This window comes from Nomascus leucogenys, chromosome 1a (assembly GCF_006542625.1).
Source record: "Nomascus leucogenys isolate Asia chromosome 1a, Asia_NLE_v1, whole genome shotgun sequence".
In the NCBI taxonomy this organism is placed as follows: domain Eukaryota; kingdom Metazoa; phylum Chordata; class Mammalia; order Primates; family Hylobatidae; genus Nomascus; species Nomascus leucogenys.
In genome coordinates, this window is record NC_044381.1 from 16,970,591 (window position 1) to 16,996,111 (window position 25,521).

General features: G+C 45.7%; 1 protein-coding gene across 1 annotated transcript in view; it reads right to left on the reverse strand.

The window, feature by feature from the left end:
- C1AH9orf92 (chromosome 1a C9orf92 homolog) overlaps positions 1 to 5,415 on the reverse strand; it is a 75,576-nt gene extending 70,161 nt beyond the window's left edge. Inside the window, exon 1 of the mRNA XM_030814692.1 lies at positions 5,339 to 5,415. The gene's annotated coding sequence lies outside the window, so the exon portion shown is untranslated. The remainder of the gene's footprint in view (positions 1 to 5,338) is intronic.
- Between the last annotated feature and the right edge of the window lie 20,106 nt (positions 5,416 to 25,521).

Sequence of the window (25,521 nt, forward strand, 5' to 3'; positions counted from 1 at the left end):
GCCCTTGAAATTCATATGCTGAAATTCTAACCCCCAACATGATGGCATTAGGGGGTGGGGCCTTCGGGAGGTGATTAAGTCTGGGCAGGGAGCCCTCGTGAGTAGGATTAATGCCCTCAGAAAAGGCAGCCCACGAGTTCACTCAGCCCCTTTCTGCCATGTGAGGACACACTGAGAAGTCAGCAGTCTGCAAGTGGAAGAGGGCCCTCACCAGAACTCGGCCATGCTGACACCCCCCTCTCAGACCGGCAGCCTCCAAAACTGTGAGAAATATGTTTCTGTGGTATAAACCAAAGATTATATCTTTGGTATTTTGTTACAGCAGCCTGAACTAAGACAAGCACCCTAAATCCTACAGTGAAAGCGTGTTTAAAATAAATGCAAAGACTAAAGCTGTGCTATCAAGAAGAGAAGAGACGACTGATTTGTGGTATATTCATAAATGGAACACAATGGAATGAGAATGAATGAACCAAACCTAGAGGCATAAAAACTGTCAAATCACAAACACATAACGTTGGCTGAAAACAGCAAGTCCCGAAAGAATACATACCTGGTGATGGCATTTATATGGAGTTTAAAAGATAAGCAGGACTAAGTGATATATGGTTAATGGATATGTGGTCAAACTGTGATACGAAATAGGAATAAAGAATATTGCTTTAAAAAATAAAAGCACCATTCAGATAGTGGTTCCTTGCCATGTATTCAGGTGATGGGAAGGGAAGGGCCCAGCGTGAGGAAGAGACCCTGGGATGGAGTGGAGGGTGACGGTGTTATTTATCGTTAAGTGGGTGGAAGTTTCATGGCTCTCCATTTACTTCTCATGCTTCATAGTTTATAAGTTTATATTTAGAAAATAATTGATAAGTTGGAAAAAAACTAAAACCAACATGATTTCACCTTTGCCCAAATATACCCCGTCTCGGGAAGAAGAACTTCTTCCCCCTTCTTCAGGGAGGCCTCAAAGATCTTCACCCCAGCTGCCCATTCACTTCTCCTATTTCTGCTGAGGGAAGACCAATACTTATTTTCATCTTCAGGTCTACCAAATGAGAAACTGAGGCATAGTATGAGGTGAGTCTCTGGAACCCAGAACAACTCTCAAGGGGCGAATGCTCCTTTATATCTCAGTGGATTCGCTCATGACATTTACATATAATGACTACCTGCAGAAAAGGCCTAATGAATTAGTGTCAGTTTCTAAGGCAGGCGACCGTGTCAAAAGCCCGATCATCTTTGCACCCAGGCTTTTGTTCTCTGACTGTGCTGGGGACAACCACATAAGCCACGTATCCTGATACTACTCTGCATGTGTTCATTTCTGAGTCTCTTATGAGACTCTGTCACATACATGACCTCATCTGATTCTCCCCCTGACACGGTGTGGAAGACACACAGCAGATATTTTAGTTCTCATTTCAAGAACGCTGTTTCCTATATATTTTGATGCCTTTCTTCCAGCTGTCAACACCCATTTAATGCTGACAGAATAGAATCCCTGCAGCCCGTTCCTGAGCCAGGTCAACACTGTACAAAAAATAGTATTTGGAAGATGACTTTGGGGGCATCGGGCAGGGCCCCTAAGCAAAAATAACCTCCTTACTGGTCCTTCCACTATTAGCAAACTATTCTTTGCTATCTTCAAGGCCTTTTCACCTTTTATAATTCCTTATTAAAATGCAGATACTCCTGAGAGTATCTGCATTTCAAAAAAAAAAAAAAAAACCCTTAATGATCTTCATTAACTGAAAGTGGGTGGGAGATGGAAGCCGGCACCAGGGCAGGAGTGGGCACCAGTGAAGGGAAGGGGAATGAATGAAGAAGGAAGAGGAGACAAGGAAGTCCAAAGGCAAATCATGCCAACATCACCCTTTGGTACAGGGCAGCCTTGCCCTATTCTTCTGCACAACCTCATTTACTTCATGCTCTCACTGGACTTCAGCCCCTAGACTTGCTACTGGCACGGGATGGCCTGAGATGGCCAGTCAATGTCCCTCTGATGGTTTGCCACATGCTGATGTTCCCATCCTTGAGCAATTCTGCTCTGTTAGTGGAGGGAGTTCCCACCATAAGGGTTTCTGGATCATTTGTGTTGCTGGTCTCCCTGGGCCACGCTTCTGTTTCGGGAGAGAGTTTTTGCATTGGGCTCCTTCTGACACGTCGGGCTGAAAAGTGAATTCGAGCCAAGAGTTCTGTTGTTTCATTTCAGTTATTTATGAGAAGCTGGTATTTTCTGCTCACAAAGACAATATGAAATTTCAAAACCTAAACATTATCAAGCTATTAGGATACTGGTGAGAAAATAGAAATTGCAAAGTATTTCTCAAACAGTCTGAGTAATTTTCCTTTGCTTTTTTTTCCCCAGGAGTAATAACAAATAGAAATACTACTTGTCTTTTGGAATCTTTTTTTGCTGAAAAGTGTGAAGCGATTCCAGAGATATTCTGAACAGAGGGACCCCATCAGCATGCAGTCCTATAGGAAAATGCAATCTGTCTGCACCTTCTTCCCAAGGGGGCCAGTGAATGAATGAACGAAAGAATAAATGAACGAACAAACCATTCGGCTACACACACTTAATTTTACAGAGCAAATGCCTACTAGTCATGCGTTACTATCCTAGCTTGAGGCCCAATTATTTCTTTATCTAAATAATGTGGGTGTTTTCTTTGATCATAAATGTAACGTGCTCATTATAAAATGCTTAGAAGATACAGAAAAGTATAAAGAAGAAAATAAAAGTCATCCATAATCCTACCCCACAGAAAAGTCTTATTAATATTGAGGTTTATATCATACATGTGTTCTTCTGAGCTCATAAACATTACATGGCTGAGATCTTGCTGTATCTATGACTGGTGTCTGTATTAGACAGAATTCTAAGATGATCCCGGAATCCACATGGCTTTATGTAATCCCTTCCCCCTTGAATGTGGGCAGGTGGGACCTGTGACTATTATGGGCCATCACTCTCATGATGTGGTTATGTTCCATGGCATGACTTTAAGGGTGGGAGATGATCCTGGGTTGGTCTAGCCTGTTCAGGTGAGTCTTGACAGAGATTGAGCTTTTCCTGGAGACAGATACGAAGCATGAGAGGGACTTGAAACAAGGAGGAGTCTCCTTAGGTGACTGTGAAGATAGACAGCCCAACATGGCAAAGAATGCTAGAAGCCTCCAGGGCCTGAGAGCAACTCCCATTTGACACCCAGCAAGGAAAACAGGGACCTTGGGCCTGCAACCACAGGAACTCAGTTCTACCAAAAATATGAATGAGCTTGAAAGAAGACCCCAGCTCTAGATGAGAACACACTCTGGCCAACACCTTGGGCAGAAAACGCAAACAAGACTGCTGGGGTTTTGGACCTACAGAACCATGAGATAGTAAATGGGTGTTGCTGTAAGTGGCTAAACTTACAATAATTTGTTATGCAGCAATAGAAAATAATATAATGTTCTATTTTTTCACTTCACATTACAACTTGAACTTTGTCTCCTATTAATGTTAACTAAAAATTTAATGTCTATGTCTAATGTATGTATTTGGATTATAATCAATGTAATGAGTCTGAATGATTGGGCATTTAACTGTAGCCATTATTTGTGTTAGGGATATGTTATTTGGAAGTTGTGTTGTTTTGTTATTTGTGTTTGTTTTGACTCCTGTGGTCACATGAGAGAAAGATGAAACATCTTTCTCAACAACTGCTGTGCTCTCTTTCCCTGAGAGAGACAGAAAATGTACTTCTGAAAGGTTATTTTGCTTATTTAAAGGAGATTATGGTACTTTGTGAGAGGGCTTTTTGTTTCAAAGACAGAGGCCCTTGACACCTGTAGACTACATCGTCCAAGGAAGAGGTTGAAGGATGTGGGCTGCAGACGTTTAACAGATGGGCTCCTCCCTGGCTAAATGACTCCCCAAGACTGGGAAAAGAAATAAGACTTGAACTGTGACCTATGGTGGAGATATGGCCCTATCTGAGCCCGATGCTCTGGGTGACCTCAGACGGGCACTGCTACGTGGCTGTCTATGGGCTGACACCACACACTATGGCTGGAGAGGTTCTGCCGACCCAGCTGGCGTAGAGGAATTCAGAGCTCTTCTCACCACCCTTGGCTAGTATCGACTTCTATCAGATTTCATTTCACTTTAGAAAATATAGAAACGTGGCATTTCATACATTCCTGGGATGTGGAACGTTCCTACCTGTTTCATAAGTAGTACTATGATATATAATTCTACAGAAATATGTCACCATTTTTATCATTATTTTAATAGATTTCGAGCAATAGGTCAAAAGATATAGACATTTTAAAGTTCTTTATATAAATGATAAAATTAGCAGATTCCTAGACCTGTAAGCAAAAGTATATATAAGACGCTAGCTTCATCCTAAAGTATCCCTTTGGCCTCTGCCCCCAAACCATGCCAACATACCAACTCCTAAACATCCAAGGCCCACGGGAACACATCCAGGCGCTGGCTGGGCACTCATCAAGGAAACCAGCAGTGTGCAGGCTACACTGCATAACCGCGGGGACAGGCAGGGCCTGGATACGTACACACCAGCTCCACCACCCACCGGCTGGGTGAGCTTGTGTAGTTACTTGCTGGGGCTCCCATACAAAGTATCACAGGCTAGGTGGCTTCAACAACAAACATACACTGTCTCATGGTTCTGGAAGCTAAAAGGTCGCTATCAGGCTGTTGGCAGGGTTGGCTCTTTCTGAGGACTGTGAGGGAAGGATCTCGTCCAGGCCTCCCTCCCAGCAATCGCTGGCATTCCTTGGCTTACAGATGGTTGTCCTTCCTCTTCTCCCTGAGTCTTCACATGGTCTTCCCTCTGTGTCCAAATCTCCCTGGTTTTTCTACCAGTCATATCGGATCAGGACCCATCCTAATGGCTCCTTCCTAACTTGATCATCCACAAAGGCCCTTTATCCAAATAACGTCACATTCACAGGTGGGGAAGGTTAGGATTTCAACACATTTCTTGGGGTCAGGGACACAATTCAATCTACAATACCTTGGCAAGTCTCCTATACTCTCTAATGCACTGTTTCCAGATCACGTCAACAGGGATGACACTGCCTTCCCCACTGCAAGGATTCAATCTAGATGACAAGTGAAAAGAGAGGTCAATGATAGGCAGAGCATTGACCCAGTGTCTGGCCCATGGTTGTTGTTCAATAAACATTGGCTAAGTTATCAGTGAAAATTCTTGCTATAAGTATCTCATGACACACACATGGGATACACAGAAACCCATGCTCAACTGGGCAGGAATGTGTGTTTATGTGCCCCCCAGTGTCCCTAGAGAAGATTCTCTCTTACTTTTCAAGTGTCTTTGGCCATTTCCTCTTCCAGCCTCTACAAGCAGGTTGTTTGCCTGGACACAGACCTCTCTCCCACAAAGCCCACTTTGGAGATTGGCGCCCGCCTTCTGCTGCTAGTCAGTTGTTTGAAAAGTGCTGACGCCTCTCTTCATCCACCGTGCCAGGACTCCATGCCAAAGCTGCCCACACAAGCAAGGCTCGCCCTGCATGCCAGGGTTTCAGAAAGTGGACCTGGCACCAACCAAGCGTAGGAAGAGAGGCCCTTGTGATACAGTCCCCCCGACACACTCACACACACACACACATACCAGCCAGAGACCAGAGACCCCAATCAGTATTTTTAAAAGGAATAAAAATTGCTCAATCTCTTTGATGATATTCAAAGAGTCTTTTTTTAATATATGATAAAGCACATTCTAAATTCTTAACACATCTGGTGTCACCCGCTCTTTTCCCCCTCTAAACCCTCTTAATTCCATAATTTAGAAGGTCTTAAGATACCAAAGGATCTCACTGAGGCACAATTGGGTATCCTGTGTGCTCCAAGTTGCATGTGATGCCCCACTTCATCCCAGAAACTTTTCCACTGAGTTGGAGAGAAAAGATTTGGGGGTTGGGGGAGCAAGGACAGTGCCCTGCCTGCTCAAGTGGCCTTTGACAGGAGAGCTGAGCTGCCTGTAGGAAAATGTTTGCTATTCATTTTGCCCTGACACTCCAGGAGAGGAGCACAATTTCTTTTGTGATTGGAGGTAGTGTAATCCACAGGAAAATCAATGTGGGCTGACAGGAGAATCGCCCAGCTGATCTGCAGACCAGAGACACTGAATCACAGCAGCTGAAGGCAGCATGGCAGTGAGGCCATTCCTGCAGCCTCTGGGAGAAAGTGGTCTTGGAAAGCTCACACCCTGGGGTGCTCCTAACCCCAAAGGAGCCCGTGGACCCAGTTGCCCAAGCCACCAAGAGTTAAGTGGCAAAGTGCTCAGTTGTGGGGACTGTGCTGGGGGTACAGAGGGCCACAACATGCTCTGCTGGGTTACTGAGAACAGAGAGATACACACAGAAGGAAGCAGACAGAGGACCTAAGATTGTAAGATACAGACAGAAAGAGATAGGGAGGGAGCAAGAAATAGACAGACAGACAGACAGACACACGCGCGCGCACACACACACACACACAGACAAAACAGGGACCTCCGTTTCAAATTGTCTCCTACTACAAATTGTCCTTTACTACTTTTTAAATTAAAAATTCAGACCATGTCCCCACTATCCCCAAACAGCAATTACTTTAGTAATCAGGAAAGAAAATGTTGCAAAAATAAATAAATAAATAAATAAATAAGATAGACTTAACAAAAAATAACTCTCGCCACCCCAAAAACATCTGCGCATCTGCTGGCCCCTTACTGGCCTGGTTCAGCTGACTTCAGCACTCACAGCAGCAGCGGCGGCGGCGGCGGCGGCAGCAGCACCAGCAGCAAAGTTAGCAGGTGTCACCCCAATATGGCTGCAAACCGCTTCTCAGGATTCAGAGACATGAATCAGAACAACAGGCCCATACTACCCCCTTCCCATATGTCCCCTGTACCTAAGCCACAACCACTCACAGTCTTCTGGCCCCTGGACGCTTGCTTTAAGGCATTACAAACACCCACCCCCCAACTTTGGAGGTGAGGGTGCTTTTCTAGAATCTCTGTAACCTTTCTGTGTTGTCAAAACACCAGGTCATTTATTATTAATATCTGAAGCATGTGGAAAATTGCATTTGGGAAAGGAGTGTGTTAACTAACAACCAGAGCCCAGACCTGGAGTGCTGGGAGAGAGGCTGGTGGTTCCCATTGGTACCCGTCGATGCCCATTGCTAATCTCTGACATGAGGAGGCTGGAGAGGCCCAGGGTGGGATGGGGTGAAGAATTGCTGACACATGCAGGCCTCTTGGTGGCCCCCTCCCTCCTGCCTATAACAAAAACCCTTCCCCCATCTCTCCTTCTGCCTGGAGTGTATAACAGGCCTCTTCTACCCCCTCACAAACTTCCTGGCAAAGGCTTCCTATTTCACCTATTATGTTCCCGGCAGAAACTTTTAAGGCCACCGAGGCAGCAGTCTCAAACACAGGCTTTTCAAAGACTTGGGGGCAATTCCGAGCCTGAATTGGCTCCGTTTTCTTTCCCTGTACAGTCCCCGCTCTGCAGTGGAGCTGACAAGGGCTCTGGACAGCGGGACAGCGGGATCCAATAAATCTGAGGCCTGTCTAGGTGCTTCATTTATCAAGAGGCCTAATTTACCCAGGCCCTTTAGACTAATTGCAGATTTGCAAAAACTGCTGAGAGTGTAGAACCGTGTATTGTGAGTGTCCCTTGCCATATTTCTGCTAATGTGTTTCATCTGGAGTACATAAAGAGGCAGGGATGCTGATTTTAGACACAGCACTTTGGGGCTAATCCAGCTAAATGATTAGCCCTAAAATTCTGCAGTGATGTCATTTTCCCTACAGTGCTCTGCCAGTCGGGTTGTTTGCTTTATAGTGAGAAATGTGTACTTGAGACACAGGCTCACTGTCTGGGCATCACAGGGAACTCTGCCCTCCGTGGCTGACTCAGGGAATCACCACCCTGCCCACAGTCTCTGGGTCTCCTCTGAAGATGACAGGGGTTGCCAGCAGGAAAACAATCATGGGAAAACGTCACTTCTTTAAGGGACCCAGATAAGAATCACCCTCCGCTAGCACACACACGCATCTGTGAGTGGGTTACAGGAGAAGTCACCCAGGTTCTGGGCAAGGAGCCGGCCCAAGCTGTGTGGGCATGTGTGGGTTACTTGACCTCTCTGAACCTCAGTTTTCTTCTCTACAAAAGAGAGACACGATCACCTGTCTTGCTGAATGCCTCAGGACAGCTGACAAAGGTGATTACCATGGAGTTTGGAGTGAGAGGGCTCAAGTCCCAGCTCTCTCACTTCTGAGCTCTGGTTACTCATCTACCCTGAGCCCTGGGCTCCTCCGGCATAGATACGAATAATAAAAGTAGCCTTCCAAGGTTGCTGGACTGAGCACTTACCCAGCATCCGGCTCCGCATGCCACACAGTATAGTTGCCCAAAAAGTAGTAACTCTGACTTGGGTTCATTGGGCTCATGTATTTGTTTCAGAAAGAGGGGCTGAGCTGCAGTTGATGGTTTTTAAGATACCTTCTGCACCCTAGAAAGTTATTTTCCCAGTAAGTGCAAATAGGTTTGCACTTGGTACAATGTCAGAATTTACAGATCAAAGTTCCTGAGGCTGGTTAGGCTTTCCATATTACTTTGATATACACTCAACCCTTGAACAACACAGAGGTTACGGATGCCAACCCCCTGCATAACCGAGAATTCACATGTTACTTTTGACTGCCCCAAAACTTAGCTTCTAATCACCTACTAATGAATGGAAGCCTTATCAATAACATAAACAGTCAACACATATTTTATATGTTATGTGTATCGTATACTATATTCTTACAATAAAGTAAGCTAGAGAAAAAGGAAATGTTATTAAGAAAAGCAGAAGGAAGAAAAAATATATTTACTGTGTATTAAGTGGAAATGGATCATCGTAAAGGTCTTCATCTCCCTCATCTTTAGGATGAGTAGCCAGAGGAGGAGGAACAGGAGGAATAGGAGGAGAAGGAGGAGGAGAAGGAGGAGGAGGAGGAGGAGGAGGAGGAGGAGGAGGAGGAGGAGGAGGAGGAGGAAAAGGAGGAGGTTGGTCTTGCTGTCTCGTGGGCGGCAGAGGCAGAAGAAAATCCACTTATAAGTGGATCAACACAGTTCAAACCCATGCTATTCAAAGGTCAACTGTATTTTGGATAAGGGGCAGAAATATCATCTTTCCATGTAGCCAAAGCCTTCACAGATTCCAAAGTACATATCCTATCTACTATTTACAACCTTTACTAGGTGCCTGGTTATGCCAAGCAATGTAACATAAGCATTTTACATACAACTGCCCATCCAATCTTAACCCTAGCTCTCCAAAGTAAGAACTATTTTTATCTGTATCTTACCGATGAGGAAAGTGATCCTTCATGAGATTAAATAATTCATCCCAGATTGCACAGCTGGAAAGAGGTACAGTAGAAACCCTAACCTTAGTCCAGCTGCCCCAAAGCGGGTCATTTTAGCCAGGACATTACACAGAAGCAAAACCATAGAAAGGGACACCTCCAAACCTAGGACACAACCCAGCAATGGTTTACTGAGGGTCAAGTACTTTGCTGGGTACTAGCAAAGTACCACACAGGGTCTCTAGTCTTCCCAACCATGCTGCAAAGTAGGAATTGCTACTATTGCCCCCATGGCACAGATGAAGAAAGTAAGGCTTGTGTATTCTCACAATTTACTCAGCTTACAACTGGAAGAGTTGGGAGAGGAATTGAAGGCCAGCTGCCCCTTGAGGCTGCCTCTTAATCTCTGTTCTGCTGGGAGGAAGATCAGCCCTTCAAATGGGCTTGTAAAGTAGATGCCCGTGACGGGATTGCTGGACCCATCATCTTTACACACTGGCTGTGGTCCAGTTGTAAGCATGATCTTCACAACTCATCCAGAGAAAATGAGGTTATGCTTTAGATACCTCACAAAGGCCTATGCTTGCCTAAAAACTCTAGGACATGATCCTTCAGCCTAGAGAATGGTTAAATAATAGCCCAGAAGAAGCTGAGGGCAAAGCACTCCGTGTTCTGAGAGGCTGGCTGTTAATGAGCCATCTTATTAATTGGCCTTCCTAGTGGGAGTGTTTGTCCTGATGGGTCAAAGCTTGAAACAGACACAGCACCCAAAGCCAGGAGACAACATTTGTCTTGCATCCCCCATCTCTGATTAAGCAGCTGGGGGCATGGGCCAAATTGCATGATGGATTCCTCACACATCATACCATAAATTTACCCCTGAGGCCCGGGTGCTGTGGGTCCCACCTGTGTCAGCACGCTAACACGCAGCCTCAGAACCATAACATAGTGTTCTTGGGGGAGGCTGAAATTAATGAAACTCTAGCTGACATTTTGAGCACGCACACACATATCTCAAGATTATCCCATAAGTATATTTCTTGTAGAGAGAGTAGTTTTTCCATATTAAAAGATGGCATTAACCTTCAATAGTCCATCACTTGCTTTAATCCTTTCCACCTGTAAATATTTCAGATAAAAATATCACATCGGCTGTGCCTGCATCTTACAAATGTGGCTTAGATCCGGGATTAGGGGGAGATGACAGGTTGAACTTTTTCACTTTCAAATATCCATCAAATTAGAGTCAATGGGTGGTAGTGGAGGAAGCATGGAATTTGGAGTCTGAAAGGCCTGGGTTCAAATCCCTGCTTCTTCACTGCTAGCCCAAGGAGTTTGGAAAAGTTGCTTGCCATTTACCACCATCAGTTGTAGAGTTTCTGCCCTGCCAAAGAGGGCTTTGTACAGTTTGTCTGTTCAGAGGAGGTGCATTTTCTAAAGTCATCGGCCTGAGGATGTAGCTTTTAATTTTAGTCACCATAAGCATGAATTGCAGCCCTCTTCCTGACTTCTTCAAGGCTCATCAACCACATCTGGAAAATCAAGATCATTCCTTCTTTTCCAAGCCTTGAGCTTGAGAGGTGCTGTGTGCATAATCCAAGCACCACACTCCTATCATTGGAAGGCAGGCCCAGTGCAGTCCTGGGTAACTGCTCAAGGGTCTGAAACTAGGGTTGCAAAATGGCAGTCTGTGGGTGAGTGCCATTCCAGCTAGGTGTTTTATTTGACTTGCACAAAAATCAGAACATTTTCCCATAAAAACCTGTATTTCCGGTTCCTCTAGATGAAGCCGAATATCTGGGCACACAGGACAGTATTTCCACAGATCAACAGACAGCAGGACCTGCAAGGATGAGGAGCCGCTTCCTCTAGACAGGCAAGCTCAGTCCAGGTCCCACAGACCCCAGCTCTCAGCCAGTGTTTGCCCTTACACCCACCTCCTCACTCACATCCACTTCTGGCTTCTGTGGCCCCTGCAGTTTGAGATGCCCAGACCCTTGCTTCTCAAAGTGTGGTTTCTGCCCCAGCAGCACCTGGGAGTGTGTTCAAAGTGCAGAATCTGGTCCCGGTCCAGAATCTACATTTTAGCAAGATCCTGAAGTGATGAGTGTGTGCATGAACCTTTGAGAAGCTCTGATCTAGAATGGGGGCAGCGATCTGTGGCGAAATCCAGCCAGCTACTTGCTTTAGTAAACTAAGTTTTCTTGGAACACAGCCATGCCCATTTGTCTATGAGTTGTATATGGCTGCTTTCACTTACAATGGCAGAGTTGAGTAGTTGCAACAGGACTCAAAGACTAAAATATTTACTCTCTGGCTCTTTACAGAAAAAGTTTGCTGACCCCTGGTCTAGAAGAATGCTCTAAAAAATAGATTTTATAGTCGGTTTAATTGGACATTCCAAGTACTACAGATACCGCAAAGAATAAACATTCAGGAGAGTTTCTGCAGTCTAACCTGCTAACTGTCCTATCCCCAATTTCTTCTTTATTTGGGGTTTTTAGCTGTCAGCCCTTAGAGAGCCCACAAAGCCATGGAGGTTAGCCAAAGAAGTCTTCCACCCCGGACATCCCATCTCCTCTTCGCCTCTCTCTCTCAGCCTTCCAGCCTTTTCCTCTTTTTCGTCTTTTCTTTAGGGTTCTTCCTCTTCTCTTGCTTAGTCCTTCAGCTTGGTCTAGTGTCCTTCTGGACGAGTTGGGAAAGTAGAACAATGGGCAGGAGGTGGAAGACGGGAGGGTACTCCCTCAGTGTGGTTTCTGCAATATGAGCAGGCCTTCCACCCTGCCCAGATCCACAACGCTTCTACACCAGGATTTTGCTTAAAAAAAAAAACAAAAAAGTCTCCTCTGGTATCCCTGCCTTGTGTCTACAGACCACAAGAGGCAAAAAGGGAAAAGGAGAATAGAACTGTCCTAAAACGTACATCAAGCACCTGGCCAATAGAAGGCGCTCAGCGGGTGATAGTGGGTCTTCCGCACCTAAGGCATCTGGTGCTTCTTGACTTATCCTGAGGTAGAAAACCCTGTGAAATACTGCAACACGAAATCATTTTTGAGCCCAAAAACTGTCTAGAATCATACCGAGCTTCCATATATAGTATGATGAGTTTTTAACTGACCAGTCAACAAAGACTGTTCATCTTCAAAGTAGAATGCAGCATTTCAGAAGGTGTGCCAGCCAGCAAAGTGTTCACCACACGGGGCATCCCGCAAACATCCACAGTGACTGGGAATTTCAGGTGGGCCTTAGGACTCACTGAGTCTCTGGAGGCGCAGTCCCACACCTGTCCCTGACAGATGAGGAGGCTGGGGCCACAGAGGCATGTGGCGGCAGGCAGTTTTTCACCCAGTCCTGCCTTCCCACCCCATTGCCTGCTGTGGACTCTTCGCCCGCTCAAATGTGATTCCATTAGGGGAGGATGTCCAGAGACTGGCATGTAAGTCCGTGGTATTTTTGAGCCAGTTCTGGAGCTCATACCCAGCTCTGTTGGGAAATGATCCTTAAAGTAGAGCTGATTCCCTCTTGCCACACTCCCCGCTTTCTGTTTGTTTCACCTTTTCCAGAGAAGCAACAGTTGGCGTTTTCTCCTTAATAGTCTTTTCATCTCAGAGAATGGCTCCCCGTCCCCTCAGTCATCTCCTCTCCAAGTTAATAATTGTAGTTCTTTTCATCTTTCCCCATTAGTCCTGTTTTTCAACTCTTAAAATCACTACCTTCAAACCATTTCCAAATTCCCTGCATCCCTATGAACCTGCTTTGTATCTTAAAAATTATACAGAAATGTACTGAGGAAAAATATGGACAGGGCAGCTGTGTAGGTACTAATACACTCCATCATGTCATGGACTTCGCCAAGATTTCTTCTGAAGGAAATGTTCAAAAATGGAGGGTAGTGAAAATAGAGAAAATGCTACCTGCATTTTCTCATTTATTTGCTATTTTGGAGTCAGGGGATGAGGGAGACCTACTAATAAATCATAATGGTAAAATTAATAATAATAGTATTTGATATGTATGATGTTCAGGGCTCCAGCTAAGATTTACACATATTTTCTCACTCTATCCTCCTTATAAGCCTGCGAGAAAGTACCATTGTCATGCCCATTTTGCAAACAAAGGAATTGAAGATTAAGGAACATATTGAAAGGTATCCTCTGGTAACATATGGTGATCTCCCAAAAATGTTTCCGTCTTACTCCCAAGGATATAAAATTTTCCACAGAAGCAAGAGAGAATTTGAGAGGCCTATTCAGGGAAGTTTTATTCCCACTGGCCCCCTAGCACCCAGCAATGTGCCTGGCACACAGTTAGGTGCTCAGCAAATGTTTGGAATAAATGGATAAACCTTACTGCCCACTTTGAACGTGATGTCAGGGATCAATGGACAACTCGAGCTGAGATCCAGGTGATAGCACTTAATTCAGAAGACCATCACATGACTGATATGGTTTGACTGTGTCCTCACCCAAATCTCATCTTGAATTGTAGCTCCCATAATCCCCACGTGTCATGGGTGGGACACGATGGGAGGTAATTGAATCATGGGGGCAGGTTTTTCTCATGCTGTTCTAGTGATAGGGAACAAGTCTCATGAGATCTGATAGTCTTATAAAGGGCAGTTTCCCTGCACAGATTCTCTTGCCTGCCACCATGTAAGACATGCCTTTGTGCTTCATTCGCCTTCCGCCACAATTGTGAGTCCTCCCCAGCCATGTGGAACTGTGAGTCCATTAAGCCTCCTTTCCTTTATAAATTACTCAGTCTCAGGCATGTCTTTAAGGCAGCATGAGAACAGACTAATTATGATGACTTAGGAAGGCGTTTTCCATTCTGGCTGGGCCATAGAACCACCCAGAGAACTCTGGAAGGGTACAGCTTCTCTGGGCCCATCCCAGACATCCTAAATTGGAATCTTCCAGGAGCAGCTTGGGAATCCGTACTTGTTACCAAACCTCTCCAGGTGAGTGTGATGCACAACTGCATTCAGTGTCACCTTCCCCCACCTGCTTTGTGCCCAAGGTATGGGAACTTTATAGACCACACTCAGATGCGCTCCACTGCTCTCAGGCTTCTGATTAGGTTCAGCCACAATGAGGCACTAGCAGATCAGAAGCTGGGAGAAGAGTGGAGTGGGGTTTTCATGCCCCAACTTCCTCCGAGCAAGCCACAGGGTGACTGTGGCTGGTTCTTCTCCCAGAGCTCCTTGGGTGGCCCTCCCTCAGCCACCATTGCCTCTTCAGGTTCACTCACTACTCCTCCCCTCACCCCATCAGCCCTCCTGGTGCTTGGCTGTGCTCAGCCTGGGTGCTTCTCCAGCACCTTTTAGACTTCCCTTACCACTGCCCACACCTCTGAAAACAGTCCCTTCACTAACCTCCTTTCAATACCCCCTGTTGTAATGTGTTGTCTGCTTCCCACTGAGACCCTGACTGAATATTTAGGAAATTATCCTGAAACTGGGTTTTTCCAAATCCATGGGATAGGGTATAAAGGGGGCCACCACGGACACGTTTCTAGGAAGTTTGCTTATGGGACCACCCTAAGCCCTCTATCACTCTGTCCTACTGCTGGGACCCAGAGGCTAACAGCAGACAAGGTCTTCCCTGGCTCTGACTGAAAGGGGCAGCCCAGGTGTTATTTGTCATATTTTGTTCAAAGGAAGAAGGGAAATCCAAATAATATCTTCTGGAGTTACTGAGCTGTGCCATCAAAAGCTTGACTTTAAAGACCATATTAAAAAGAAAACCATTTTCTTCTGAGGTTTCCATGTACAAATTATTGAAAAGCCCATCTGTTTGAGGTAGTTCCCTTCACTCACACCCTGCACCTTAGAAGGCTGGGACAGTGGGTGAAAGAAATATACGAGCCTTATGGGAATGAGGTTGGGGAGGGAGGCCAGAATTCCCTCCAGAAGGTAAAACTCAGGCTTCAATCATTTCCCCCAAAACCTCAAAGTGAAAACTACTCACAGCCCCAGGCTTTGCTTGTTTTCTGCCCAAGCCCAGTAAATCAGCCCATTCACATACCACCCAGACCAGCCTCTGCTGAAACAGACTCAGCCTCTGAAGAAACCCAAGCTAAGAAAGCTCTCTGCAAACCCAGGCTATTGCTTGCGAACCTTGGCCAACCTTTCCCAAGTCCTTGGCCCAGCATGCGGGTCTGTGCCTGGTTTAGGGTTTCATAGTGGCAGTTTCAAAGCCGTCTCATTATTACTGATGACCAGGGCTTGCTGAGCGCAATTGTGTTTTGTGGCCCACTGAGCAGAGGGCCCCAGGAGCTATGGAGGACTTGTTGCCTCTGAACTTGTACAAAGCACTGATTTCGAAGGTGGGTGGAGCCCACGTGCTTAGCTGAAGCTGTTCTAAGCGAACTTTGCAAAAGCAGACAACCAGCGTCCATGCACCCATGCAGCAGCCTAAAGATGGGGCAAGCACTTCCAGGTGTGGCACCCCCTCATCTGCAGCCTTCCTCGCTGCCTAAAAAAACTCAAGGAACTTGTGTGTAACTGACAGAGATTTGGGGCATGTTTTAATCACTCAGCACATTATCCGATGCCCTTAGGATAACTCCTTTTTCAAATTGGATGTATTTTTCAACTTACTGCCTGGGCCATTTTGGTCGGACTGAAACCTGAGCTTCCATTCTTTACCAAGCCCAATTTCTTTATTATCACCATTCATACCTCATTTTCTGGGGTTACAGAAGTTCTGAGAAAAATTAGAGTTGGAGTTTGGGGAGCAGAAGGAATAATATTTATCAAGGTGCCAGACAGATTTCATCCTTGGACACATTTAACCTTCACTGCAACATAAGAGGTAGCGGCTATAATTGATTCTGTGGCTAAGAAGACTGCTCAGATTTCTATGCAAAGTCTTATAGGTAGAAAAGAGAGGCCAGGTTTGTCTGACCCAGAGTCAGGGTAAACCACATGCACTGCCCTGTTGTGTAGGGTGCAGACAGGGAGATTTATCTGTAGCCCACACTTAATTTTATACTCTACTTTTTATTTGCAAAATATGAGAAATGACAAAAGAGAAAATAAAATTTATAGACAATCTCATCAGCTTTTAAGACACAAATAAATTAGGAAGTGGAAGTCATCCTGCTCCTGAAATCCCAAACCCTCATTAGTACAACAGTTGGGAGGCCTCTGGCAAATGGAAGAGAACACACGGAGCTTCTGTTGATACAGGCAATAGGACATTGATTATTTTACATAATAGGAAGTCCCAAAGCAGCATGGTTCCAGTGTTGGTTAACTCAGTAACTCACATCAATGAGAACACAGGTTTCTTTTATCTTTCCTCTCTGTTATTCTCAATGTATGGACTTGGTCCCTGCGTTAGCTCTCCTCATGGTTCCCAAATGGCCATAGTGATTCCAACTGTCACATTCAAACAAGACAACTTCAGCAGAAGGCATGACTCCATTTTTTTTAAGACAGGTAAACCTTTCCCAGAAGCCCAACAGTAGATCCCCATTGCCTTTCATTGGCCAAGACCAAGTCACATGCCCGTTCCTAACCAATCACCAGGAAGGAAATGGGACCACTAGGATTGGTGTAGACTCATCAGGATTCACCCCAGAGCTGGGAATACTATCTCTTTCCTTGTGGGGTGGATACCTGGGTAAAGTTAGGGTTCTGTTAGGAGGTAAGAATGAGGCAGTGGACCCTAGGTAGGCAGTCAATAATAATTGCCAAACACATGCACATTTACACATACAACCACACATTACACCTCTTATTAGTTTGTTCATTATTCCTCAAAATTTTCACCATGCAAAAAATGTGTGTTGTTGCTTCTTATTAAGAGTGGACTATTGTATTTTTCGCTAACTGAGGTTTTTTCACGGTAGAATATACAGATTTTATTTTTCCTCCATGGGAAAATAGCTCTAATTGAAGAGGTAACCCATCTTTAGTAACCATTCCCCTATTAATGGATATTCATGTCATTCCTAGCTTCATGGTACTATAAGTAGAACTTTAATTAAACACCCTTGCATGTTCATTTTGACCATCGCATCTCATTATTTCTATAGGACAGCTACCTTGGGTACTTTTTCAAAAAATTTTAATAATTTGTACCAATTTACACTTGCATGAGTATTGTTCTGGAGTACCTTTGCCAGCAATTAAAATTATCATTTTAATTTGTATCAATACACCAGATTTTAAAAACTGGTTTTTTATAAAAAATATTTCTGGAGTAAAGTATATGGCTTTTCAATGTTTATTGGGCATTTGTATTTCATCTGTGAATTGCCTTTTTACTTCTTGCCCACTTTTTCCCATTGGACCATTTCTTCTGGAGCCCAGGTCCACCGTTGGGCTCAGATCTGGTTCCATTATTGCTGCACCACCATCACAGTTCACTGTGGTTGGAGTTGTCCCAGGCAAGCTCCACTCCCAGTGAACACTGTAATTCCTTTTACTCCAAAGGAAAGGCATTTTTACCTTGAGTAGAAGCCTTAGGTTTAAAGTTTGGACCAACCAGAGCCAACTTTATTCTGCCAGTTTCACGGCTGCGAAGTGTGAAATGTCCATGTTTCCTCCCATGCTGTTCTTAGGAACTGGTTATGCAACTTTTTGGATAGTCACTGCTTCTTTAACAGAATCTAATACAGATCCTCCAGTTGGCGATAAAGAACAAATCTTCACAGTGAACCCCAGAACTGTGGTGATAGTGGACTCCTCCACAAGAAAGCAACAGGGAGCAGGGAGACTTCCCATCACTCCTCCCTATATGAGATTGTCCCTTCCTTGAAAAGTCAGACAGGTCTTGATCATGGTGGGGCAGCCAGCAGGTTTTCTTGTATCAGCCTTTGTGGTGCTTGATGCCTCCATCAGCATCAGATCTGAAGGTGAAACTGAGCTTGAAGATGGAGCTCGTGCCTCCTGGCTTTACTGTATCCTAACTGCCTTTGCCCCTTTCCATCATCATTGAACCCTGGATAGTTTAGAGAAGGGACTGTAGAGTCACATGCCATTCAGCTATGTGACTTAGGGCAAATTAACTCTCCTTCCTCAGTTTCCTTATCTGAAAAATAGGGATAATAATAACAAAACCTACCTCACAGGTTTGTGAGTTATTAGACATAAGGCACTCAGGACAAAGCCTCGCATATGGTAAGCCCTCTGTAAGTGTTTGATGTTGTAATTTATTATTATTCATCAACACACCTTGTTGAGCATCCTCAAGTATAGGCACTGGGAAGATCAAGATGAATTAGTGACTATGCTCGCCCTTAAGCAGTGCACAGTCTAAGAGGGAAGGCAGAGAACTGAAGACATAAGTACGGTGAAGTGCTGCAAGTGTTGTGAAAGCTCTCTGCAGAGTACCTGGGGGACAAGAGAGGGGTGGCATTTTACATACCTCCCTTCACTGTTTTGCCCCCTGCTAGCCCAGAGTCAGCATTCTACTAAACTGAAAATTCATTAGGAGCTGAGTCTGAAGAAGAGCTTCCTCCACAGCAGAGTTTGAGCTGACTTAAGGTGTCCCAGGCAAGCAAGGGGGATCAGAGTGAGGAACAACCATGTGGCATGAAACAACCTAGAACATTCTGAGGACAACAAGTTCAGTGTAGCTGATCCCTAGGGAGGGGCCCCAGAGGAAGCTGAATGGGGAGGTGGGAGGGGTGAGTAACAAAACTGGAAGTATGAAAAGCAGTTAGAGAACTTTGTGGCGATCCAGGGGAGAGCTACTGAGGACCAAAACAGAAGCAGAGCCAGCAAAGAAGGCAAGGGGAGCTGGATAGGTGCATCGTTAAGAAGGTAACCCTGACAGTATGTCAGGTGCAAGCTGACCCAGGCCTGCCTTCAGATCCCAGAGTCCCAGGAGACATGCAGATTAAACCCACCGGGACCCTTATCTATATGGAAGAAAAGGTTTTGCTCAAGAAAAGCAACACTGTCTATCCTACTGGTAAGTTTGCAGGATGCTTTGTTCTTTTATCAGATGTTTTCTTCAAGGAAAAAGAAGTCATTTTATTTTGTGTGTGGAAACGGGATGAGTGTTCACAGTCAGGACTACCGAGATGTTCTCTGGCCCCAAGGCTGCCTCCCACAGTCAGACACCACGCTCCCCCTACTGGAGGTGTGAACAAAAAACTTATGGCTACAGGCAAAGCAATGTAGCCCACAAAGTCAGACGTGACACCACAATCTCAGAACTCATGCTTTTCTAAACTTCCCCTCTGTGTGAGAAGCATCTCAGGGTTTCAAAACAAACCCACGCTTCCCCAGCATTGCTTCTGGTGCACTGCAGGAGGCAGAGGAGACATACCTGGTGGCCTGTTTGAGCACTCCCACCTGTCAGTCCTCCACCCCATCCAATAGCAGTGACACCAGGAAGCGCAGAGCAGAAAGCCTGCACGGGGAGCTCACTTTGGCTCCACCACGATCAGAAGCATCTCGTTCTAAGAGCCTGCAAACATCTCTTTCTGTTTCAAATGTCAAAATTCCCTTCCTTGAAAAATGAAAAACAAGTCCAAATGTATCTCAGTGTATCATCTATCTTTACAAATGAACAAAGAGGGAGAGTATTGGATATTAGCAAGTTTATTTTTCCCATTTGGTTATGAATTTTTAATTCATCAAGCATTTCACCATTGTAACAATTTTAAATAAACCATTAGATTGTCCCGGGCACTGCCATCATTGGAATATTTTTAAGGCAAATATATTATTGACAGCACTTTTATCATACGTTCCATCCATTCAATTGCCTTCCTAACTGAAATGTCTTTCAACAAGTACGTGTTGTCAAGGTTGCCCGTCTTCTGTCCTGTTCCTATATGTTTGATGGTAAAATACACTGGCATTTGTCAAAAGAAACAGTAATGAGGCTGTCCAACAGCCAGGCTTAGCCTGCTTTATACAATACATATGCTCCTACAAAGTTGTGGCAACATTTTTGGTGAGTTGTTTCATATTCTGTGTCCTTTTAGGAAACAAAAATCAGTACTAACCTCTTTTTTATATATAAATTGAGATTCTGCATGCCAAGTTTCTTTAAATTGAAGTTTACCTGTAAGAACCATTTTTTAAATTAGGTAAACATTTATTTATCAGTTTATTCAACATAAGGCATTTATTGAGTACCCACTGTGTGTCAGACAGCACTCTGAGAAGCTGAGAGCTACAGTAAATGAGCCAAAGTCCCTGCCTTCATGGTGACTGTAGTACAGTGGGACAGTCAGACTAAACAAGTAAATAACTGCATAATACATTTTCAGATAGCAAAAGAATGCTATAAAGAAAAATAATGCAGGCAAAGGGATGGAAAATTGTTGAGGGAGGTATTTTAGATGGTGTATTCATTTTCTATTGTTGCCTAACAAATGACCACCAACTGAGTGGCTAACAAGGAGATACATTTGTTGTCTCACTCCATGGGTCAGGAATCAAGGCCTAGGTTCCTTGGGTTCCCTCGTTAGGTCTCCCAAGGCTGTAATCGCAGGATCAGTCAGAGCTGGGGTCTCATCCAAGGCTTGGGGTTCTCTTCCAAACTCATGGGCTTGTTGGAAGAACTTGTTTCCTTGCAGCTGGAGGACTCATGGAGGCTGTGCTGCCAAGGGCAGGAGGAGAATGTCTGTTACTGCTTCTTTCTCATCCAAGGGTTCACCTGATTGGGTCAGGCCCACTCAGGATAATCTTTTTTTTCACCGACTCAAAGTCAAGTGAATAGTAACCTCACGACAGGGATTATATCCCCTTGAATCATAGTTTCCACTTGCACGAGGACATTACCCCAGTGGGCAGGGATCATAAAGGCCATCTTAGAATATTGCCTACCACAGCCAGGGTAGTCAGGGATAGCTTTTTTATGGCGATGACATTTGAACAAATATCTGAAAAAAGGCAGAGACCGAGCTACCTAAAACTTTGGCACAAAAGCATACTGGCTTGTGCAAAGGCCCTGTGGCAGAAATTGGTGTATTCAAGAAATGCAAGGAGGCCAATGGAGTTGGAGGCTAATGAATGTTGGGAGACAGCATGGAGTGAGATCAGAGAGGAAGGCAGGCCACAGAACCTTACAGGTCATGGTGATGCATATGGAAGGCTCTTGCTGGGGGGTGGCAGAATGTGGTTTATGTTTCAAAAGCCCTCTCTGACTTCTTTGTGAAGAAGGAATTGCAGGGGAAATGTAGAATGAAAGCAAAGAGACTATTAACAAGACAGTTGCTAAAGTCCAGGCATAAAGTAAAGGTAGTTTGAAATATATGGTAGCTATTGAGTCGGATAAAACAAACTCAAGGCAGATTTTGGAGGATACGGTCAATTAGACATACTTAAAATGTAATGATTTAGGAGCATAGGCCCTGGGTACAAACTTCATAAGTTCAAATCTTTCATCTACCACATGCTAGCCACATGAGCTTGAACAAGTCATTAAACTTCTCTGAACCTTAATGTCCTCATCTGAAAAATAGGACGTAGTGCCTATCTCACAGGGTGTTGTGAGCATTAAATGAGATAATAAAGGCAAAGCACTTAACACAGTACTTGGGCACATAATAACCGATATTTATGTCAATGGTATTTATGTATACATAAATGGCTATTGTTATTTTATCTATTGATGATGGATTGAACATGTGATATTTTCTCATATCAAGAAATCAAGAATGTTCTCAAGGGCTTTGGCCCGTGTAACAGGGAGCACAGTGGAATGAAGAAGACTGAAGGATGCTTTGGTATCAGCTTTTCTAATAGTCCAAACATCAGAATAGACAATGCATGCATGGGATGCTAGGAGAAAGGTGAGCTTTACATATTAGGTTCTGAAACCCAGCTTTGCCACAAACTCATTATGAGACCTTGACTAATTAACTAGACACCTATGAACATGTTTCCTCATCTGAAAAAATAAATGGATTTGCAGGATAGAATGAGGTAAAGCCCATGGGAGCCCCCAGCACACAGTAGGGTCTCAGAAAATGTGTGTGTTATTGTGTCCGGAATTGGTGGCTTCTTGGTCTGACTGACTTCAAGAATGAAGCCGCGGACCCCGGCGGTGAGTGTTACAGCTCTTAAGGTGGCACGTCTGGAGTTTGCTCCTTCTTATGTTCGGATGTGTTCGGAGTTTCTTCCTTCTGGTGGGTTCGTGGTTCTCGCTGGCTCAGGAGTGAAGCTGCGACCTTCGCGGTGAGTGTTACAGCTCTTAAGGCGGCGCGTCTGGAGTTGTTCCTTCCTCCCGGTGGGCTTGTGGTCTCACTGGCTTCAGGAGTGAAGCTGCAGACCTTTGCCGTGAGTGTTACAACTCATAAAAGCAGCCTGGACCCAAAGAGTGAGCAGTAACAAGATTTATTGCAAAGAGTGAAAGAACAAAGCTTCCACAGTGTGGAAGGGGACCCGAGCAGGTTGCCACTGCTGGCTCGGGCAGCCTGCTTTTATTCTCTTATCTGGCCCCACCCATGTCCTGCTGATTGGTAGAGCCGAGTGGTCTGTTTTGACGGGGTACTGATTGGTGCGTTTACAATCCCTGAGCTAGACATAAAGGTTCTCCACGTCCCCATCAGATCAGTTGGATACAGAGTATCGACACAAAGGCTCTCCAAGGCCCCACCAGAGCAGCTAGATACAGAGTGTCGATTGGTGCATTCACAAACCTCAAGCTAGACACAGGGTGCTGATTGGTGTGTTTACAAACCTTGAGCTAGATACAGAGTGCTGATTGGTGTATTTACAATCCCTGAGCTAGACATAAAGGTTCTCCACATCTCCACCAGACTCAGGAGCCCAGCTGGCTTCACCCAGTGAAACCCGCACCGGGGCTGCAGGTGGAGCTGCCTGCCAGTCCCGCGCCGTGTGTTCGCACTCCTCAGCCCTTGGGTGGTCGATGGGACTGGGCGCCGTGGAGCAGGGGGTGGTGCTCCTCGGGGAGGCTCGGGCTGCACAGGAGCCCACGGAGGCGGGGGAAGGCACAGGCATGGCGGGCTGCAGTCCCGAGGCCTGCCCTGAGGGAAGGCAGCTAAGGCCTGGCAAGAAATCGAGCGCAGTGCAGCGCAGCGCTAGTGGGCTGGCACTGCTGGGGGACCCAGTACACCCTCCACAGCCGCTGGCCTGGGTGCTAAGTCCCTCATTGCCCGGGGGCTGCTCCAAGTGCAGGGCCCGCCAAGCCCACGCCTACCCGGAACTCCAGCTGGCCTGCAAGCGCCACATGCAGCCCCGGTTCCCACTCGTGCCTCTCCCTCCACACCTCCCTGCAAGCTGAGGGAGCCGGCTCTGGCCTTGGCCAGCCCAAAAAGGGGCTCCCACAGTGCAGCGGCGGGCTGAAGCGCTCCTCAAGTGCTGCTGAAGTGGGAGCCCAGGCAGAGGAGGTGCCGAGAGCAAGCGAGGGCTGTGAGGACTGCCAGCATGCTGTCACCTCTCATTATGGTCTGAATGTTTGTGCCCCCCAAAATTCATATGTTGAAATCCTAACCCCCAATGGGATGGTGTTAAGAGGTGGGGCCTTTGGGAGATACTTAAGTCATGAAGGTGGAGCCCTTGTGAAAGGGATTAGTGCCCTTACAAGGAGAGGCATGAAAGCTCTCTCACCCTCCTTCCACCATGTGAGGAGCAAATGAGAAGTCAGCAGTCTGCAACCCAAAAGAGGGCTCTCACCAGAACCCAATCATGCTGGCACCCTCATCTCAAACTTACAGACCCAGAACTTTGAGAAATAAAATTCTGTTGTTTATAAGCCATCCAGTCTACTGCACTTTATTATAGCAGCCCAAAGGGACTGAGGCAGTGAGGATCTCATGCCCCTGGAAAGCAGATGGATAGGAGACAAGGAGTTTTTCAATTCTTGTTTTAGACTCTGATGTAAAAGCTGTTGCCTGCACACTCATTTAGCCAGGGGGTCATTCTGTAGTGCAGCAGTGCTTTTGGCACTCACTTAAAACAGCCTGTGAAAGTTTTGGGGGCTGTCACGAGAAAGCCACTAAGTAGAAAAGACTTTGGCTTCCACTGTCCATTTGGCTATCTGGGATTCTAGCTATGATCTGACAGAAAGCAGAAGTAATTGACTCTCTCACCCGGAATGATGTGGTGAAGTGTTCCGCCCCTCAATCACCCCAGGACTCTGCCAGCAATGCTGGGATCCTCCCAAATTCACACACTCACACTCTAGGACACAGAAAAGAGCAACTGTGCCCAAGGAATCAAGAAGGAATGAATTTTCTCATTGCTAACCTAGCCCAGTTAGTCCTAATTCTTAAAATAAAATGTTAATTTCTCTTTAATAGTTTTAGGATCAAGTAATTCTCGCAGAACATAGAAACTAGAAAGAACCTTGGATTTACTGCCTAGTTGGCCATTGTTTCTCCTTTAAGACCTCAGATTCAAGTTTAAGGGGATCATGGCGGATGGGAGGCAGGACTAGATTGCAGCTCCAGGAAGAGCAGCATCTGGCGGCTTGCGTCATGAATTTTAGATCCAGGTTGACTACAAGAACAAACCAGCAAACCCAAGAGGACCCACAGACCCTCTGAAAGAAGCAGACTGCTCCTGCAGGACCTGGGAGATACCCCAGTACTGTGAGTGCCCCAACAGCAGAAGTGTGAAAGGGAGACCCTCCTCTCCCGAACACACACCCCTACTGGAGAAGCTGAAGGTATGTTTGCAGGAGAAACTTCCAACTTTACCTGGAGCTGAGTCAAAGTTAGAGAGCCGAGTGAAATACAGGGGTACAGGAAGCAGCAGAAAGGCCCTGGGAGCTCAATGGATCCCCAAGCAGCCCATTCCTGCCCGGAGGGTGGCCAGAGGAGGGGTGGAGGGTGAAACTCCACAGGGAGAAGGAATTCTCTAGCCAAACTTTGTAACAATTTGTATGGGGCAAGAAGCCTCCTGGCCAGAAATCAGGGGAAGAACTAAAGCCCTTTTTTTTCTTTCGCAGCTGCAAGGCGGATTGCCTCGGGCAAGTTTTCAAGCCCCTCTCGCCCTCCGCCTGGAAACAGATTCAGGGCTGTTGGTGGGGCACTGTGGGAGTGAGACCGGCCCTTTGGTTTGCGTGGGAGCTGGGTGGGGCCTGTGACCGCCAGCTTACCCCCACTTCCCTGACAACCTGCATGACTCAGTAGAGGCAGCCATAATCGTAGGTACACAACTCCAGTGACCTGGGAGTCTTACCCCCATCCCCCACAGCAGCTG